Source organism: Crocodylus siamensis, chromosome 4, assembly GCF_052110815.1.
Source record: "Crocodylus siamensis isolate JL-2025a chromosome 4, ASM5211081v1, whole genome shotgun sequence".
Lineage (NCBI taxonomy): Eukaryota > Metazoa > Chordata > Crocodylia > Crocodylidae > Crocodylus > Crocodylus siamensis.
Window position 1 is genome coordinate 138,018,426 of NC_143398.1, and position 20,289 is coordinate 138,038,714.

The following is a 20,289-nucleotide window of genomic DNA, read 5'->3' on the forward strand; positions in this document are numbered from 1 at the left end:
TCAGATTCGACCACCAAATCAGGCCAAATCTCCTCCGAATCAAATCAGCACCCAAAGCTTCACAAAGCCCTACTGAGGGGCTCCTGGACTGATCTTCAACCAACAAAAGCCCCTCCACTACTCCAGCTGTCTCTTACATCTGCCTTAGCTTCCTTCCCTGTATGTTTTTGCCCTTCTCTGGTAAGTCCTGTGGTCCACTCCCCCTGCCCTGGTGTTTGTTGTATGACTGAGTAAGCCAGCTCAAGTCTCCCTAGTTCTTGTGTGTGTGTTCCCCCTCCCCCACATTCCCCAAGCATAGCCCTCCCAGTTTTTTTCCTGTGGGGCTGTAGTTCAGTGAGCTTCACCTTCATGGTGAAGGGTAAGTCCCCCTCAAGCCCCTAGAAGACCTGGGAACCTGGGTGGTCCTCAGCTCCATCCCTCCCTATATCCCTAATTGGGCCCTACTCCTTGAGCTTCAAACCCTGGGGAAGGTCTAGCAATGGAGCCTGCACCTCACCTCTGATAATCTGGGGGAAACAGGGATCCTGGGGCTCACCCCGGTGAGTCCTGAGGAAGGACACCCCTTCTCCAGGATGCCCCAGATGCGCAGGACTGGTTGGGCAGGGAGTGTAACCAGGCTACCATGGCTGTCCTTGGGGAGATCCTGACTGACTACTCCCTGGTGGACATCTGGCATGCCTATCACCCTGTTGACCCCCCTGCCTTCACCTATGTGAGGGTGGTTGAGGAGCAGGTATGCCACTCCCAGTTGGACCGGGTTTATATTTCTCTGCCACACTTGGCCTGGGCCACCTACTCTGTCATCCAGCCGACCCCTTTCAGCAATCACCACCTTGTCTGACCCCAGGCCATGCTAGGGCCTGGCTGTCCAGGGTTGGCTTGTTGGCATTTCGGTGTCAATCTGCTGGAGGATGTGGGCTTCAGGGATGCCTTCCAGGAGTTCTGGAAATGGGATGCTTGTCAGAAGCTTGGAAATGGTGGGATGTGGGGAAGGTGAGCATCTGGTTCTTTTGCCACAGCTACACTCAGGGGCACACCCACCAGAGGGAAGCAGTCCAGGAGCAGCTCGAGCAGGAAGTGTTGGAGCTAGAGAGGCACCTGGCCAGTGACCCAACCAACCCATCCCTCTGCAGAAAAGAGAGGGTCAGGAGAGGCAGAAAGAGCTTCATGCTCTGGATGACCACTGCACCTGTGGTGTGTTTGTCTGCTCGCATGTCCAGCTCCTTCGGGAGATGTACTGCGGCTCCCACTTCTATGCCCTGGAGAGGAGGTGGGGAGCCAAGAAGTACATCACCTGCCTTCTGGCAGGTGACGGAACCCCCCTCATGGATCTAGGTAAGGTGAGCCGGCAAGCACGGGCCTTCTATGAAGAGCTCTTCTCCCTGGATCCAACAGACTCTGAAGCTTGTCAGACGCAGTGGGAGGGACTCCTGCAGGTCAGCGCAGGAGACTAGGACCAGCTGGAGGCTCCTCTCACTCTGGCTGAGTTTTCAGCTTCCCTCTGTCTGACCACAGAGCTCTACCAGGCCTTCTGGGATGTCCTCGGCCCAGACTTTACTGCAGTCTGGGCTGAATCTGAGGGAAGTGGGGAAACTTTCCCTGTCATGCCAGAGGACCATGCTGATCCTCATGCCAAAGAAGTGGGATCCCCACAACCTGAGGAAATAGCGTGCCATGTCCCTCCTCTGCATGGACTACAAGGTGGCAGTGAAGGCCATCTCTCTGTGCCTGCAATCTGTTCTGACAAATGTGATCCATCCCAATCAAAGGTACATGGTGCCTGGTTGTTCCATCTTCAACAACCTGTACCTGTTTCATGACCTCTTGGAGTTAGCGTGCTGGGAGGGCCTGTCTTTAGCCCTCCTACCCCTGGACTAGGAGAAGGCATTTGACAGAGGGGATCATGGGTACCTCACAGACACATTGTGGGCCTTTACCTTCAGGCCCTGGTTCATGTGAGCTCTCCAGATGCTGTATGCCTCTGCAGAGTTTGGTCAAGCTCAACTGGACCCTGACAGAGCCCATCCCATTCAGGAGAGGGGTGTGTCAGGACAGCTGTATGCCTTGGACCTGGAGTCCTTCCTCATCCGCCTGCGGAGGTGGGTGGCATACCTTGTACTCAGCAGCCTCCTCTGCCTGGGTCAACTAGGTCAAGAGCTTTGGCCTGGCAGTGGGTGACAGGTGGCAGGTGGGCTCACTCCCATCCACGCTCTGCGGGATCTACTGGAGCATGGGCTTGCTGCTCTACTTGGGGTCCACCTGTCCCCTGCAAACCTCTCCTGTCAGAGAACTGGCATCTGCTAGAGGCAAAGGTGATGGAGCAGCTCCGGGCATGGGCAGGCTCCTGGTTTCTCTGCGTGGGAGAGTGCTGGTGCTGAACCAGTTGGTCATGTCCATGCTCTGGCACCATTTACACACCCTCCCTGTGCCCCCTGAGGTCCTGGCAAAGGCTCCAGAGACTGACCCTGGAGTTTTTCTGGCCAGGACGGCACCGGGTTGTTGTAGAGGTCCTAAGCCTCCCCTTGTGGAAGGGCGGCCAGGGCCTGGTTTCCCTGCACAGCCAGGTGCTGACATTTCACCTTCTGGCCCTGCAATGATTGCTATATGGTGTCAGCAGCCACATGGCATAGGACCATCTGGGGCATGCCTTACTCCAACACTTCTGGGAGTTCTCACATAACTGGCAGCTCCTAGGCCTGTGAGACTTCTCCCTACAGGAACTGCAAAGGCTGCCAGGACCACCTCTGGGCCTAGAGGCTGGTCTCTGCCTCCAGGTCCCCTGCAACACTTGCCCAGGGTGCTGACCTGCTCATCAAGCCTCTCCTCTGGAGGTGCTGGCAGCAGAGGCACCCCAGTTGCAACAGAGGTTGATCCTGGCTGGTGTCACCCATATCAGAGACCTCCAGGACTATGATATGTAGGAGTGGGTGGACCCTGCTGCACTGGCCCAGTGCATGGTTCTACCCACAACACGTGCAACATGTGGTTTGGTCCAGGAGGCAAAATCTGCCCTACCTCCTGACTCCCTTGCCTTTGACCAGGTTCTGAGTAAAGGCAATCCCCACCCCCTTCCATCCACTCTTCCCCCATGTCCTCCAGCCCACCCGAGTTTGTCACGGGGCTGGCACCTTGCTCAGCCTTTTGGCATTCCCTGCTCTACCACCTGAGCCAGCTGGGAGACACCAAACTGGTCCTCTTTTTCACTGTCCATCACCGCCACCTCTACACACTTATGTGCTGCATGATCCATCATAGCACCCTCATGTTCCACCCAGACACCAAGTGGCAGGACCTGCTTGGTGAAGGCATGGCTGGGGCACCCCAGTGGCTGTGTCTGTACTCCACCCAAGAGCCACCAGGGACCTAAGCTGGCAACTCCTCCATGGAGCAGTCACCATCGGCATGCATGTGGCAAGCTTCACAGACACCCAGGTCTCTTGCCCCTTCTGTGGGCAGAGGGAGACCCTGGAGCACATAATCATCAAGTGCACCAGGCTGCAGCCCCTCCACCTCCAAAACCTCCTCCTGAGGTTCTGGTTGAATTTCAACCCCAACCTTTTTGTTTTTGGTCACCCCATCCATGGCCCCACCAAGTCCTGGTACCCCGTGGTCAACCACCTCCTGGCCCTGGGCAAGTAGGCCCTGTACTTGACCAGGAAGGAGGCTCATGCCCTGTGCTACTTTTTTCTGGCATTTACACACACACACACACACACACACACACACTCTTCCTGGTATCAAATTTAGAGCCCGCACTGCAAATATGCAGCACAGGGAACATTTTTTGCTCTTAGCGTTCCTCTTGCGGCATCTCAAACTGCTTTGAGGTGCCACAACTGGCAAATGAGCAGTTGTCTGGATACGACCAGTGAGAATAAAAATAAGAGCTTACTGAAACAAGAAAATAAAGCAATGAGATGAAACCTACCCCTCAAAAAAAAGGGAAATTAGCAAAACTAGTTTTCTGGCTTATTTCTGGAGCAACCATTCTTGGCAGAAAGCCAGAAAGTGTACTGTGTTGTGGGACAGATTGTGTTGCTTTGGGCAAATGCCCTTACCCAGCTTCTCCCAGTTCTTCAGCCAGGGGGAGCTGGCGGCTGGTGAGCAGCTCAGAGCTACCTGCCTTCAGAAGCTTTTCAGGCCAGTTGGTGTCTGAGGACACAAGTCCCTTGTGCCAGCTGAACTACTGCAGCAGCTCTGACCTACAGTGGCCCCTGTAGCCACTGCAGCAGTCTGGCAGCAGAGACTGCAACCTGGCTGAGGTCTGCTGCCACCTGCAACAGCATCCACCCCCTCATACCTGCAGTGTTATGGCTGCCTGCCTGCTGGCCATGGACAGGGACCACATGGCTACCTGGGCTGTGGTATGGGCACTTCAGCAGACCCACCTGAACTTCTGGGCCAGCTGTCAGGAGGAAGCCCAGTCCAGGGCAAGAGTCTGCTACCTGGCTCAGGCCTGAAACTACCAGCTGCCCCTCCTGGGGAAGACTGAGCCCATCCCACCAGCCCCTGCTGCTGGTCTCTGCCCACACACTGCTAGCCTGGACCTGTCATCACCCCCCAACATCTGCTGCTGCGCCTGGGCCACCAGTAAACACTGGTGGGAGCATGTAGTCCTCCCCACATGGGATGATGGACACTGGGTGATGGTAGAGACCTTCAGAATGTCAAGGGGCACATTTGTGCACCTGGTGGCCTATCTGGCTCCAAACATCAAGCACCAGGACATGGTGATGCACCTGCCCTCACCTCAGAGAAGCACGTGGCCATAGCAATCCTCAGGCTAGCCATATCTACCAGCCTCAGGTCTGTGACTAACTCCTTTAGGGTGGGTAAATCCACTGCTGGCCAAGCTACCCTGGATGTTTGTTGGGCATCCCAGACATCCTGCCCAACCAGGTCACTGGCTGGCCAATCCCAGCAAGGTTGTGGCAGCATTTGGGGCCCTTGGGTTCCCCAACTGTGTTGGGGCACTCAATGGGATCCATATCTTCATCCTCTGCCCCCCTGGGGGAGGGTGGCAGTACACCTATCACCATAATGTCCACTCAGGGTACCTGAAGCAGTTGTAGACCATCACAGCCACTTCACCCACATTTAGACTGGGCGGGCTGAGAGTGCCCATGATGCCCACGTGCTGTGCTACTCCTCCCTCCTAGGACTGATGGAGGCACAGACCTTTGTCCTAGGGATCCAGGACCTAATTATCAGGGATGCTGCCATCCCCACAGTGATCATGGCAGATGCTGCATACCTGCTTCTCCCCTGGCTGATGCACCTCTTCCCTGGGCTCCTGGATGCCTGACAGTAGTATTACAATGAGGCCTTCACCCACTGCTGATGCACCATCAAGTGGGCATTTGGCCAGCTGAACAGGTGCTGGCGGAGCCTCACCAGTCGCCTGGAGGCTGCACCACAGCACATATCTCACATCATCACTGTGGCATGTGTCCTGCATAATGTATGCAAGTCCTGGGGAAAGGTCTTTGAGCCCTAGTGGATGGAGGAGGCTTGCCATGTATCAAGGCACATCCAGCGACAGCCTCAGCAGAACTGGATAGTTAGGAGCAGTGTCACAGATGAGGAACACCCCCTCCAACAGTGGCACGCAGGAGCCAGAGTTTGTGAGGCCATCACCACCCACCTGTAGGCCCCCTCCCACCCTTCTCACCACCTGCTCCAAGCCACCTGCCCAGGGCCCTCCATCTCTACCTGCTGCCAGGACCACAACGACACAGGTAGTGTGGCTGTAGTGAAAACAAAAAAGCAACTTTATTCCCCCTTCTTCTTTCTGAAACTTCTCCACCATCAACTACTCAACATTCCAACAGGACCTCACATGCAGCCCTCCACAGCCACACCACCATTCACCCAGGCCCACCCATGCACAAACCCATTCAAACCCAGAAATACAGAGAAACTATTTACATGAGCACCAGACAGAAAAAAAAAGGTACTTTGAGGTGGGGGCAACACCAAGGGAGGAGGCAAAGAGAGGATGGAATCAGGGATTGGCTGCCTCTTGGCCCTGCACCTGGCCTTAGCCCTGTGTGTGACCACCCGTGTGGTCCCCATGTGCAGGGACCACACAAATGTGGTTGGGGCCCTGGTTACTCTGGAGAGGGTAGGTGCTTCTCTTTGGGGGCGGCCGCTACAGGTAGGCCCAGAACCAGGAAGGGGGAAGGCAGGAGCAATGCCTCTTGGTGGCTGCAGTGGGTCTGGGGGGCCTTTTGGGGTGCCAGCTGAATCAGCAGCCAGCCAAATACAATCATAGAATATTAGGGTTGGAAAGGACCTCAGGAGGTCTAGTCCAACCCCCTGCTCAAAGCAGGATCCTCCCCACCTAGATCATTCCAGCTACATCTTTCTTGAGCCAGGCCTTAAAACCCCCCAGCTGGGCTACTCCCTCCCTGATCACCACCACCAGGGCAACCCTCCCAGCCCACACCTCCTCCTGGGCAAGGGCCTGGTCACAGTGGAAGTGACAGAGCTCAGCCAGGACATGCTGGCGGAAGTTCTACGCCTCTCAGAGGTGCACCCACTCTGCCAGAAGCAGCTCCTCCTGGATGCTTTCTGACCATGCATGTCGATCCAGTGCAGGCAGTGCATTCAGATGGCCCTCATGGGACATAAGGTGTGTGGGCAGTTCCTGGGTGCTGGCCCCTCCCCTGGCAGATAAGCTGCCTATAGAGAAAGCAAACAGAGGGACACCTTCAGCTAAAGCAATACGGTGTGGAGCAAGAACAGGCCTTGGTAAGGATCCTAGGGAGTAGCCTCACTCTTGGGTGCAGAGCCAGGCAATGGCCCCCAAGCCAGAGTGATGTGCACCTAGCACCCTGACAAGGACCTCAGCCATGCTGGGGTGTGCCCATCCCCTCCCGTTGCGTGTCTAGGTAGCCTGCTACCCAAAGGGCCCTTCTGCTTGCCTGAGGCCTCTGCAGGGCCCCACCTGGAGGGATCCTCCCAGGGACAAGCATTACAGCCACCCCAGCCTGCACCACCCAGGTTCTCCCACTACTGGGATTTATGTGGTGCTCCACAACCCCCAGTCCTGAGACCCCAGCTCCAGTGGGTGCAGACCTGCAGCCCAATAGGTACATGGCCCTGGCCCTGGCAATGCCACCACCTCTGCCCTGCTATCAGGACCAGCTCCATCCAGCTGGGAGTGCTGGCAAGAGGGGAAGGAAGCCCCTGCATGGCTGAGGAGTTAGGGTCAGGAAAGAGTGAGGGAGATGGTGAAGACAGGACTGGGGTGCATGCAGGGCACAAGGAGGAGTGGCCCAAGGGAAAAGGGAAACTAAGTGGGGTGGTGGGGAGAGGCTTCTGCTTCCCTATGCACCATGTGGGACTTACCAGGCCTGGGTGACAGGCAGTCGCCTTAGCCGGGAGACTGTGGTTCTTGGGCTCTGGGCTATAGAGGGTAGACCTAGAGCCAGACCTGGCCTCCAATGAGGGTGAGGCCTGGTGCCAAGGCTGCCAGGGTGTGGCCTCTTCCAATCTGCTCAATATCCTGGGCTGCTTCTTGGGCTCCTCCCCACTCCCACTGCTGTTAGGCAGGAGCTGGGCAACCTGCAGTTCTGGCCTCGTCTTGGGCCTGGCTGTGGCAGAAGGTTTTGTCTGTGGTGTATGTCCTTCCTCACTGTGGTTCCCAGCAGGGCTGGGCAGCAGTGGTGCTGCAGACCTTGAAGAGGTCCTTGCCTCTGGGGACTCCAACCAGATCACTGGGCTGGCTGCCACAGGCTCTGCTCCGCTCCTCCCCTGGTGGTGAAGGAGCAGTGGGAGGGCTCTTTGGCTGTAGAACTAAGGATGCAGGCCAGCTCCTCATAGTGGGGCATGGTGGATTGCCCCGCCCCTGAGCATAGGTTGGCATCATGCATGGGCTGAAACTGTCTGTGCAATGCCCTGGCCTTGGTACGGCACTGCTGCCACATTTTGCTGTGCTCACACTCAGCCATCTGGGCAGCAGTTGCCTGGTAAATGTGTTCATTGAAGTGCCCTTGGATAAACTGCTGCAGTTTGGCTTCAGGGCCTGAAATTACCAGAAGGCCAGTCACCTTCTTGGGCTTCCAGCTGAGTCCCCAGTGCCTGGCAGATCTGGATCTGGGTCTCCCCACGTGCTTCACCATGGTCGACCATGATCCCAGCAGCAGACTCAGGAGATTCCTGCCACTCTGTGGTGCCTGCAGCTGAAGCCTGGGTGGCTCAGCATCTGGAGTAGTGGCACAACTGCCCCACATGCCCAACCATAAGGCAAGCCTTAGGTGCCTGTGTGGATGCAGGACAGGACCTGGGTGCCAGGCAGACTCAGCAGCAGGCAGCTGCAAACCCTGCCAGGCTTCTGATTGCTCCAGCATGCCATGCAGTATGTGCCCTTGCTGCTCCAGCAAACAGAGAATAAAAATGCTCTGTCCGGTAGCCAGAGCATCTCCCTGGAGGACCAAGCCTCTATTTGCTCTGGTCCACACTAGTTTAGCCTGCTTTGCCCGGTTGTTTTTTTGTGGGGGTTGCTACTGGGAAATCCCAGTTTTAGCATTCACCACATGTGGTTTCGTGGTGCCACAAAGAGGTTTGGGGTGCCGCAAACCGCACATGCCTGCATGTCTGGATGCACCCCATATGGTTACTGTGACCTAACTTTACTGTCAACAATGAAGAGAAATTACATTTTCTACTTTCAGATACTATAGCTTATATGCTGAAAGTAGCAACAGCACAGCCAGTGTTCTGTCCACACGTACTGCCCTTCACCTATTTGGTGCCTGGCCTCAAACATACTACCCATGAATGCCCTCAAACAGGGACCTGAACATTGTCATGGACAGGCACCTCAGTAGTGACCACGACTAGGGTGAAAGCTGTGAAGGGCATCCCGCTATTTATACCACCCCTACATCTGACATGGGATCCTGGAGGTAGGGACACCCTGTGCTTTGTGTGAAGAAATCTTCTGGGAGGGCTGGGAAGGAATTCTCTGGATTTCTGGCTGAGCACAGAGGTCAGGCCACAAGGCCAGGAGCCAAGGAAAAGATTAATTCCACTCTTCTTGCATCCATCCCTTGCCTAGATCTGCCCCAGGATCTTCTGCTGTCATGATTTGTTCTGATGGCCCATCCTGTACTTTAGACCCTGACTAATTGTGTGGCTAATTATCAACCCCAAGTAATATCAATGGCCTCTCTGTGAAATTACCTGGATTTCCACTGGTAAACAGCAACATTTGGCCCTGGCTGTTCACAATGGCAAAGGGAAGATCCTCAGGGTCATTTTAACTGGCTTTGTTGTTTTCAATACAACTATGATCACTAAGGGCCAAGGTCAGGACTACACAAGTGCACTGGCTTGATGAGAACCTCAGTCATTCATCTCAGGATATAATTTAGCCATAGATAAGAGTGGGAGGGTCAGACCAGAGTGCATACACTGAAGTTACTTAGGAAGACATACCTGAGCAGCCATACTCACCCCATTAATGTGAGTTTAATAGTATTTTGTCTCCTTTACTGTGCATATATAAGTCCTGAGGGTACTGCCTTGATTCTTCTTCTTTAGCACTTTATTTGTAATCTAATCAGCATCTAAGTGAATGAATAAACACTATATCAAAAGGGTGCAAGGTGCAAGCAGAGAACAGGGCAAAGAATGTGATCAGAAAAGATAGCTGTGTCTTGGAAAAAATAAAGTGAGAACCACTGGGAGGAAGGCTGAGTAAACCAAACAGGAAAAGTTCTTTAATTTTGCAAATGAAAAAGAAAAGTAAGGGAAGAGGCTGGGATATAAATTAAAGATAAAGTAGGTGTGGCCTAGAAGGCAAATGAATAATATTTCTCAGTTTTCAGTAAGAGCAGTACTGTGCGCAGGAGCAAAAGTAGGATGAGAGAGCAGAATGCTGTTCAAATGGTGAGGCAGGAGTGGGGGGAGGGAACAGGGGCAGGAAGGCCTGGAAATCTACATCCCCAAATACTGAAAGAACTGAAAAATTGAGTATTTGAAAGTTGCTGTAATGAATCTGTCAAACTGGTTTAAAAAACTTGAATAGGAAACTAAAGAACAAGAAATCATCTACAGGCTGGACTGGGTTAAATAAAGACTATGGGTTTTTATCCCATTACTTGGATTAGCTTTTATAAACCCTGCACACGGGCTTTTGACATAAAATCAGGTTCAACTCCTGGCTATTCAACATGGTTCAGAATGTCATCAAGATAAATTTGGTGATGAAAATGCCCTCTAACCCCAGCCTCTACAAAGGTACTTAATTACACTGTCAAAATGTATTGTGCTGTTTAAATGCTGCTACAGAATCCCTTGTGTAAAGAGGAACCCTGACTCCTATTATTACAAAAAATATACTTAAACATGCCCAAAATGTACAACAGCACACCTGCACATAATAACATGTAGCATCACTATTTCCCAACTTGTCTGGGGAAACCAAATGTATGTGTAAAATGTAGATTGTGAGGAGCACTTACACTGCCTATCTCAGTACAGGATGCAAAACCAGAAACTCATAAGACCAGTTCCCAGACACCAAGTTCCAGAAACCTTGGATCCTCTGTACACTTGCTTGTAAAATATTCTTAGCTCAACCTAAATTTACCTTTGTTGCACATAAGGCACATGTGACAGACTACTGCAATCATTTATCTGTATTCAGATCATGTTCATCCATGAGTCGCGGCCTGACTGGAAGAAATCTTGCACCAGACCTGACAATGGGCCACTCTAGTATTGGGTCCATGCCTCCACCAGCCCATCACAAAATCGCCCCACAGACCTGACACAGAGTCCGTGACAAACCCCAGTGCAGGGGCACAGGCCCAAGGATTCTCAGCCCATTCCAGGGAGCCCCAGGGCCAGGCACTGCCACCCAAATCCCAGCATACTACCTTGTCCTGAGTAGAAGCAGGATGGCAGAGGACAGAAGATCAGTACCAGGCTTTCACAGAGCCAGCCCTACGCTCTTTACTAGGTCTGTGAAAAATTTTGCCGGCTGTTTCGATTTGACACTGTTTTGACTCCTTTCAAGCTCAAAACAGTAGAACTGAATTGAAATGAAGGGCTTCGAAAGAGCCTCGAAACAAAATGAGGCTAGTCGAAACGTTTTGAAACTAAACTTTAGAGTTTCAAAGCCAGCAGCGAGGTGGTGAGAGACTATTCTGAATCAATTTGGCTGAATCTGACATGGAGAGTTGGCTGCTGCCGAATCTCTAGATCAGCCAGGCCCATTCCCCATCCCGTCTCCCAGCCTGGCAATGGCTGCCCCACCCGCCCCAGCTCCCAGCACTTTGAAAAAAAAAGCCCCAACTCAGCAATCCCCGCTGCCCCCCACTGCATGGGGGGCTCTGCACAAGCCACCTAACCCCTGGCCACTCTCCCAGCCCCTGCATGGCTGTCTCACCCGCCCCAGCTCTGGCTCTTTAAAGAAAAAAAGTGAGAAAAAACTCCAGATTCACCAGTTCCTTCTGGCAGGGGGCAATCCCTGCTGCACCCCCCACTACCCCCATGCCATGTGGGGGGCTCTGCACAAGCCTCTCGAAACCCCAAGGCTGCTGCAGGAGCCAGTAAGTCCCAGGGTTTCTATAATTTTTTTTCTTAAACGGGATGGAGCTGGGGAGGACAGGGCTCATGGCAGAGCCCCCCCTGCACCATGGGGCAGTGGGGATCACCCCCCCCCCGACCGGCAGCACCTGGTGAGTCCCAGCTTTTTTTGAAAGTGCTAGGAGCTTGGGTGAGCAGGGCAGCCATGAGAGAGGCTGGGGGAATAGGCAGGGGTCCCCCCCAGAATTTCCAGTCCCCCCTCCCCCACTCCCTATTTACCGGCTCCAGCTCTCTGCTGCAGCCGGTGGGAACTGTCCGAATCATCGAAGCTTTCCTAATCTTTTCCGAAGATTTGGAGAGCTTTTAACTGGTTTGGACCTTTTTATTGGACCCCTGATTTGATTCAGATTTGGAGATTCAGCCACCAAATCAGGCCAAACCTCCTCCGAATTGAATCAGCACAGCCCTACTGGCTAATAAGTAATAGGTAACTTTGCCGAGTCTCAGAATCCCCTTGAGTGGTGATTTTTGCCTTTTGTGTGAGGAGCCGCTGAAGTCCAGCCACTGGTGTTTAGCACTAAGGAAAGCTGGCAGGTGTAACAGAGGATTTCAGTCCCTACCTCTCTTCAAGCCACAAAAGTGGTTGGTATAGGAAGGAATACTATTTGCTTGACACAAAATGTCATCAAGATAAAACCAAAGGCTGAAAAGAAAGATCAGTTGCATTAAAAAAAAATCTTGTAGGGCATCAAAGCAAAGGAACTGAAAATTTAGGATGCATTTAAAAAACAAGCATTTGAAAATCTGGGAATTCAGAGTCAAGGTTCCTCAAATGCCCTTAACTCTGCCCCTGAGAACACAAAAAAGTGCTCTTCAGAGCCAGATGTATTGTACCCAGTGCAATTAATCTTAGCCATTTTATCCCCAGTCTTCAGAGTATCTCATTCCTTAAAGCAACTTGTAGATTTTAGACACAGATCTACTTAGCCTAGTATGTTGGACCTGCTCCAAATGCTGAGGAGGAAACATTCTTATGCAGGAGAGCACCAAAATAAAGAAAACTGACATCAAGAAAGTTGACGTAAAAAAACTCAGAATTGGCAGGTAGTATCCCATGAGAGGCAAGTTTAGTGGAAAAAAGGAATTCAGGAGAGGTGGCAATATGAAGTCTATGGCCATGTCCAGATGAGTGCATCTGTGCGGTATGTGGCACCGCAGACACATACTGCACATTCAGTTGTTCTCCGCACTGCAAGAGAGCGGCATGGAGGGGTGGGGGTTGACCCTTGGATATCCAGGGGTCAAAAAAACCTACAGGAAAAAAAAAAAAGCAAGGCAGCACACACAGGGGCAATGCGCGCCGCTCCTGGAGCCTGGCCACCTGGAGCCAAGCTTCACTGCCTGCCAGGCTCCGCACAGCAGGATTGCTGTTGCTGTAGCTCTGGAGGCCCCCACAAACCCAAGTAAGGCTGCTGGGGCCAGCACAGTGCTGGCTGACACTGGCCCCAGCCTCCCATGCCCCACCTGGGGTAACCTGCCATGTGCCAGAGGGCACATGGCACAGGTGTTCCCCAGGGACAGCTAGCGGCACCACTGCTAATTGTTCCTGGGGAACCAAACCTCCATGCACACGTGGGTGCCTATGAGTTCAAACTATTCCAATGCAAAAAAAAGATGGCACCAATTTGGCTAGACTTTAGAACCTGAAATTTATGAAGGAAGCGTAATAAAGTGGAAACCAGGACACATTACTAAGGAGGAGCATAAAAGAATACAATGAGCCTGCATGGATAAAAATAAGAAAGGCCAAGGTACAACATGAGATGCAACTAGCAAGGGACATAAAGGACAACAACAACATCAGGTAAAAACATTAAAAATTAGAGGAATTCTGAGGAAAGTTTTGGTCCACTGTTCATTGTAGTGAGAAAGCTAGTAAGAGATTATATTGAGAAGACCTATGTTTAACACCTTTTTTACTTCAGTCTTCAATATAATGATTAGCTGTGATCAGATGGCTAATATAGCCAGGCCCAGTGGGAAAAAGGCAAGTGCTCAGGCTAGAATGAGAAGGGACTGGTTATTAGGAAAGGTAGAAGTTTTCTGAACTTCATCCTAGCCTGATCAAAATGGCTGAAGAAATTTCAGAGTCATTAGTGATTATTATCTTTTAGAAACTATGGAGGACTGATGAGGTTCCAGAAGATTGGAAAAGGGCAAACACAGAAGCCTGCCTTTAAAAGGGGAAACAAGATGGACCCAAGGAACTACAAAGCAGTCAGCCCAACTTCAATTCCTGGAAGGTATTGGAACAAATGAGCAAACAATCTACAGTAACATGCAATTTGAACTTGTCAAGAATGAGACATTTTAAATAAAACTAACCTCCTTGTATGACAGGGTAACAAGCATAGAAGATTGTCGAGAAGCAGTGTATGTGGTATGTGTTGGCTGCAGTAAAGCTTTGACAATGTAACACATGACATTCCTACAAAGAATTAGGGAAAGTCGTCTTGATGAAACTCCTCTAAGGTGAGTACACAGCTGGTTGGAAAACAATACTCAAAAAGTAGTTATCTATTAGGGGTGCACCAACAGATTTTGGGAGCGAATACCAATACCCGATATTTAAGGAGACATATCAGCCAATACCAATCCAATTTCCGGTACAGCTGCCTCCAGCTGGTAAGTCCGTGTGGTGGAAGGGAAGGGGGGAAGGGAAGGTGGGGGGAGATCAACACACCCTGCAGTGAGGGAGAGGGCCAGGGCAGGGGCAGGGGCAGGTGTTGCCCAGCCAGGGCAGGGTGGGCATGGGGGTGGGTGGGGCAGCTCCCACCACTGTTTGCACCCAGGGGATGTACAGGGGGTGGGGCATGTGCCCCTAGATTAGCATGAGGTGGAGCAGGTGGGCTGCAGCTGTGGGCAGGAGCCAGAGCTGCACAGGGCTCTTCTCAGTGAGGGCTGGGATTGGAGCAGGTGCAAGCAGCGGCAGGAGCCACCCCCCTCCCATAAGCTGTGGCTCTGTCCCATGCCCACCCTGCCCCAGTTGGGCAGCGCCTGCCTCTGCCCTCTCCCTCAACGCCCCCCCACACCTCTTCCCTCCCCCCTCCCCTTCCACCACACCAGACTTACCAGCTGGAGGCAGCTCTCCAAGCTGCCAGCTCTGCTCCTTGCTTCCTGAGTGCCACGCTGCAGCTGCGTGCAGCACAGGCATTTATCAGTCCCATCAGGCAGATTTCTGATGCAGCCAATTTTCTTTATATCGGTACTAATCTGATATTATCTATGGCTCACTGCCCAACTGAAAGGAACTATCAGGTTGGTTTTCTCAGGACTTTCTCTGGATCCCATACTATTCAATATTTTTATTTGTGATTTGAATGATGGATGGAAGAGGACTAACTAATTCAATATGTAGACAGTACTAAACTGGGAAGGACTATAGTCATTTTGGGGGAAAAAAAATTGAAAATTATCTAGACCAGAGTTCTCAATCCCCGGGCTGCAGCCTGGTGCTGGGCCGTGGCAGGTCGGCTGTCAGTCCACAGCATGGTTAGCTGCTGGACCAGAAGTGGTTGCAGACTGGCAAACCATGCCCCCCACCCCCAGAGCCAGGCAGAGAGGCTGCAGCTCCTCCTGCAGAGCCCATGGTAGCATAGGGTTTGGCCCACACCCCCACCCAGGGGTGGAGTTATTCTTACCCGTCAGGCAGCCAGGCCACGGCGTAAAAACTTTGGGAACCCCTGATCTAGACCAATTGTAGAAATGATCTAAAAAAATAGTATGCAAGTCAGTAAGGACAAGTACTAGGTGCTATCACAGAATTATAGAATCACAGAAAATTAGGATTGGAATGGACCTCAGGAGGTCATCTAGTCCAACCCCCAACTCAAAACAAGACTCTCTCAGAGGAGTATGGACCAGTTGGAGAGAATCCAGTGGAGAGCAACAAAAATGATCAAGGGATATGAAATAAATGGCTTATGGGGAAAGACCAAAAGCATTGAGTTTCTAGAGAAAAGAAGAGTGTGAGAAAGCACCATAACAATTTAAAAATATATATATAAACGACTTCTAGAAACAGGAAGATAGAGAATTGTTCTCCATGTCCCCTAGAGACAGAGCAAAAACAACCTTCAGCCAAAGAAATGTAGGGTAGGTCATAGGAGAAGCTTTCCAACTGAACAGGTAGTTAAACACTAGACCAAGCAACAAATGGAATTTCTATCATTAGAAGCTATTAGGAGCAGAACATGCAGCAAAACCCCAAGGTTTTGTTTGTTTGTTTGTTTTACTGAGAAATACATTCCCCTCCCTTCTCCAACCATTTCTGACTTTCTCTTTGCCCTCTCAATTCCTTATAAGTAGTTGTGATAAATCATAGTTAAGAACATAGGATAAGGTCTTGTATTCCATTACTGTAACAAGCCCCTTTTATATTGTCCATGTATCATTGTAAATAATATTCTGTTATTTTGGTATTGATTTTTACTGTTTTATATTGTGTGATCACTATTCTTACTATCATTTTTTACTGTCTTATAGTGATATTATATAATTCAGGCCTGTTCTTGTAAGTTAGCAAAGAAATGTCAAGTCTCCTTCTTGTATTGTCAAGTCTCCATCTTGTATCCTATGCCTGGACAGACCCTACTGTAATTCTGTTGTAACTGTGACTCATGCCTACCCCTCCTAGGTAAATTGGTTCCCTGGATGAATGAGATAAAATGAGAGTGCTTGAGACAACAGTAGCAGGCCTAAATATAGCCCCTACTGAATGACTGGACCATCAGCTTAACAACCCTACCACCTCCTTGCATTGACTCTCCCTGAAACAAGAAGCAGAGGACAAACCCCAACATTTGAAAGATAAAGACCCTCCAATAAGGCAGCAACATAGAAGCAAAGGACAGAACAGAAACCTGAAACCAGTCCACCATTGTACTACACTGGACAATGAGGATGCCTGGAACTGCACATCCGCATCTGAGCAGGACTGGCCCTTGCCTGGGCATGTCCTCCCTATTGGAGTCATGGGTAGCCCACCCCTACAAAAGGGGTGGTAGAATATGACTTCTTTCGGATGCCCTCTCCATCCAGACCAGCACTACATCACGCCACTTATCCACCCAGAGGCCCTGCTGGTGACTCCCTCTGAAGACTTCAATAGGCCATCAAGGATCAACTCTCAGCCTAGGATAGGTAACTATCACCCACATCTTCCCTCCAAGCAAGGGACCCGAGTTCTGTTTCTATAGACCCTGACTTCAATTCCTCTAAGCCTTTCCTCTCCTGCTACCATTGTGTGAGTGAGCGTGTGAACCAATAACTTTGTGGTATGTATATTGCATTGCCTGTCTAATAAAATTGATATTCAGGACCCTGAGGTGGTTTTTGTCTTGTTGCGATCCACACCCCAGGCTCCCCCCTTCCAGCCCCCATTTCTAACTCCCATCTCTCTCAGCTATCCACCCCTGGCTTGCCTCCCAGCTCCTCTTTTAACCCCTGACTTGCCTCCTGGCTCTGCTTCTCTGCTCTCCGCCGCTTCCCAGCTCTCCCCCTGGCTTGCTTCCTGGCTCTGCTGGTCTGCTTTCCACCACCTCCTGGCTCTCCGCTCTCCCCTCCCCCAGCTTGCCTCCCAGCTCCTCTTTTAGATCCCCAACTTGCCTCCTGGCTCTGTTCCTCCCAGCTCTGCTTCTCTGCTCTCCACTGCCTCCCAGCTCTCCGCTGTCCCCGTTTGCCTCCAAGTTCCTCTTTTAACCCCTGACTTGCCTCCTGGCTCTGCTTCTCCGCTCTCCACCGCCTCCTGGCTCTCCACTCTCCCTGTGGCTTGCCTATGGATTTTGCTCCTCCCAGCTCTGCTTCTCCACCACCTCTGAGCTCTCCACTCTCCCCACAGCTTGCCTCCTGGCTCTGCTCCTCTGTTGTCTGCTACCTCCCAGCTCTCCACTCTTCCCTCCGGCTTGCCTCCCAACTCCTCTTTTAACCCCCAACTTCCCTCTCCACTACCTCCCAGCTCTCTCCCCCAACTTACCTTCCAGCTTCTCTTCACTCTCTACTGCTTCCCAGCTCTCTTCTAACCCCCGACCTGCTTCCAAGCTCCTCTCCTAACCCTGACTTACCTCCTCTCAGGTCTCCACCACTTCTGGCTCTCTGTTCTCCTCCCAGCTTTGGCCCTGGCTCTGCCCTTTGCCTCCCAGCTCCACTGCCTCTCGGCATCCAAGCTCTGATCCCCACACTCTCCGCCATCACTGCCACCTCCATCCAGGGCCCCAAGTGCCCCCTAATCACCAAGCACCCCCTAGTATTAACACACAGCCACTGAAGTGCATGTTTGTGTGTGTGTATATGTATACGGACTGGTAGTTTTGTATATGCAGTTCAAGTCTGTGTATATAATTTTGTGTCGCACCCTCCTGCCTAACAGCGTGATATTGAGATCCCAAGCATTGATCTTGCTTGTCAAATCAACATTTATTTGGTGGAGTATGTGGGCATATTGCAGTTGTTAGAGGGAATAAGCATGAGTGAGTAGTGTGAGTTAAGCGAGCTAATGTGCTTGTGTGCATCCTGTGTGTGTGTGTTAAGACATTAAGTTCATTGTCAAGTCACCTACAGGGGCTGCTATTGTTGTTGTAAGTCAGTTGGGGGCGTGAGGGCCTAAGGAAACTGATGGGCTTGAAGTGCTATTGGTGTTGTGAGTCGCCTGCATGTAGCAGGGACTGTTGTTGCATTTGGTAGGGTTGTCTACAGAGATACTGTACTGTTGTTGCTATTGTTGCTGTTAGTAGTTGCCTGTAGTGGGGACTGAATTGGGCATTGTCCAAGTTTGTGCTTTGTAGAATTCCTGTGAAGAGTTAGGAGTGTGAGGGCTTAAGGAAACTGACAGCCCCAGGAATTGGTTTTAGATGAAAGCTTTTATTGTGGGTGTGTGTATTTGTAATTGTTTGTGCAGTTGTTGTTTGTGTTTATTTAGGAGCTATTTTCAAGTTGTTCAAGACTAGGACCCCTAAGACTGGGGCGAGAAAACAGGACATCATGTGTGTTAGGAGTAAGGATGTCCCCTCCCTCCATAAAGAAATCTTGAAAGGTGGGCTTAGCCTATGGAAGGAGAACTTCTGTGTCCCAGGTGTCTCTATTGGTGATCTGAAGCAGCAATTTGAAGACTACTGCCTCTGTGAAAATCCCTAGGGCCAGAGGTGGCATGGTGCCTTAGTATGGCTGCTGTGGCATGCAGTAGAAACTGCAACCCAAGAAAATTCTGAAAGGGTCTCTGAGCTCAAAAACCTAAAAGCCCATTTGCATGATCTGCAAGATAGATAAGTTCAATTAGAAACAAGCAACCAAACCCTAAAAGAGCTGTACCAAAATTTAGAAATAGAAAATGAGAACCTGCTAAAAATTAACAAAAGCCAGATGCAGCAAGTGGAGACACTGGGTCAGGAAAAGGCCAGCTGAGAGGCCTTGTGACGTCTAGTTAAAACACTGGCAAAGGATTCGGCCAAGAAGGGTGCAAAAGTAAACCATAGCCCCTGTATTGCCACCATTAACTGGTTGAAAAAAGGAACTCCAGGATTGCAACCTCCAAATTTCCAGCTGTGATCCAGGAGGACCAATGCTGGGACCCAGATATTCCCTTCTACCCAGGAGAGTTTTGGAAAGGGGATAGCTGGGAGGGTCCTGAGGAGTCCACAAACTCTTCACCATCCCCAGAAACCCTCAAGGCTGAAAAAGGGAGTGATCCAGTGGCCGATTTAGATGCAGTCACAGGGACCTCCATCACTAGAGATGCCCACAGGAATCCCAGACAGACCACCCAAATCAGAATCGCCCTCGGTGGATTGGATCTGGCTGCCTTGGGAAAGGCACTTGGTCAGGCAAACATGAGGAACCTGGCCCAGTGGTTGCAGAAGTCATTGAATATTGTGGAAAACGCATCCCTGAGCCTGACAGAGTGGCATTGTCTTTTGAGGTCATGTGCCACTCCTAAGGTTCAGGTGTTCATTCACCAAGATAGTGGATTTGGGAAGGAAGCAATCCCCCAAAGCATTACAGATATAGGAATCAATATGGGAAGGAAAAATCTTTAAGGGACAGTTTGGGGCTAGCCATGAAAACGCAGGGGAATCTGTGAGGAATTACTTGATACAGTGCATGACGCTGGAGTTGCTGTCAGGATCTGTACTGCCCCTGAACAGAGAAGGTAACAGAACCCCTAACATTAGAGCGACTGATTACCTACCCCCTGGTTCTGCCTGCACCTGAAGATCAGAGTTCTGCTGGTGACAGGACTCCAGCCCTGAAAGTGATGCTGGGTGGCTGCCTCTTGGTGGCATTGGCCAATCTTGGATTCCCAAGTATTATTTCACTGGAGAAGAGATCCTGAGGGGCTCCTGCTAGAGCCTTCCTCCACCAACCCCTCTCTTTCTGCCTTCCCATAACAACAGGAGAAGCACTCTCTGCTTCAGGCAAAGCACTAATGGGGCTGCTCATAATTTCCTGGGTCTCATCACAGGACACAGAGGAGTTGCCTGTTCCTTAAAGTATTTTGCATCCTGCTCTGTGTGAAGTGTGCTTCACTTCCTGTTATGCAGTGGGATATTTGGCTGGGCCAGATTGGATTGACAAGTCAAGCTCTAGGTCCCTTTGTTTCAGGGTTTCATCTCTCTAGTGCCAAAGTGGATGCTGTATCCCATTTCTGTCAAGTTCCAGTCCTCCAACCAAAGGCGAGAAACACCACCCTGTGAC

At 51.2% G+C, this 20,289-nt stretch overlaps 1 pseudogene; it reads left to right on the forward strand.

The window, feature by feature from the left end:
* Positions 1 to 622: 622 nt before the first annotated feature.
* On the forward strand, positions 623 to 19,806 carry LOC149866556 (uncharacterized; annotated as a pseudogene).
* Positions 19,807 to 20,289: the final 483 nt, after the last annotated feature.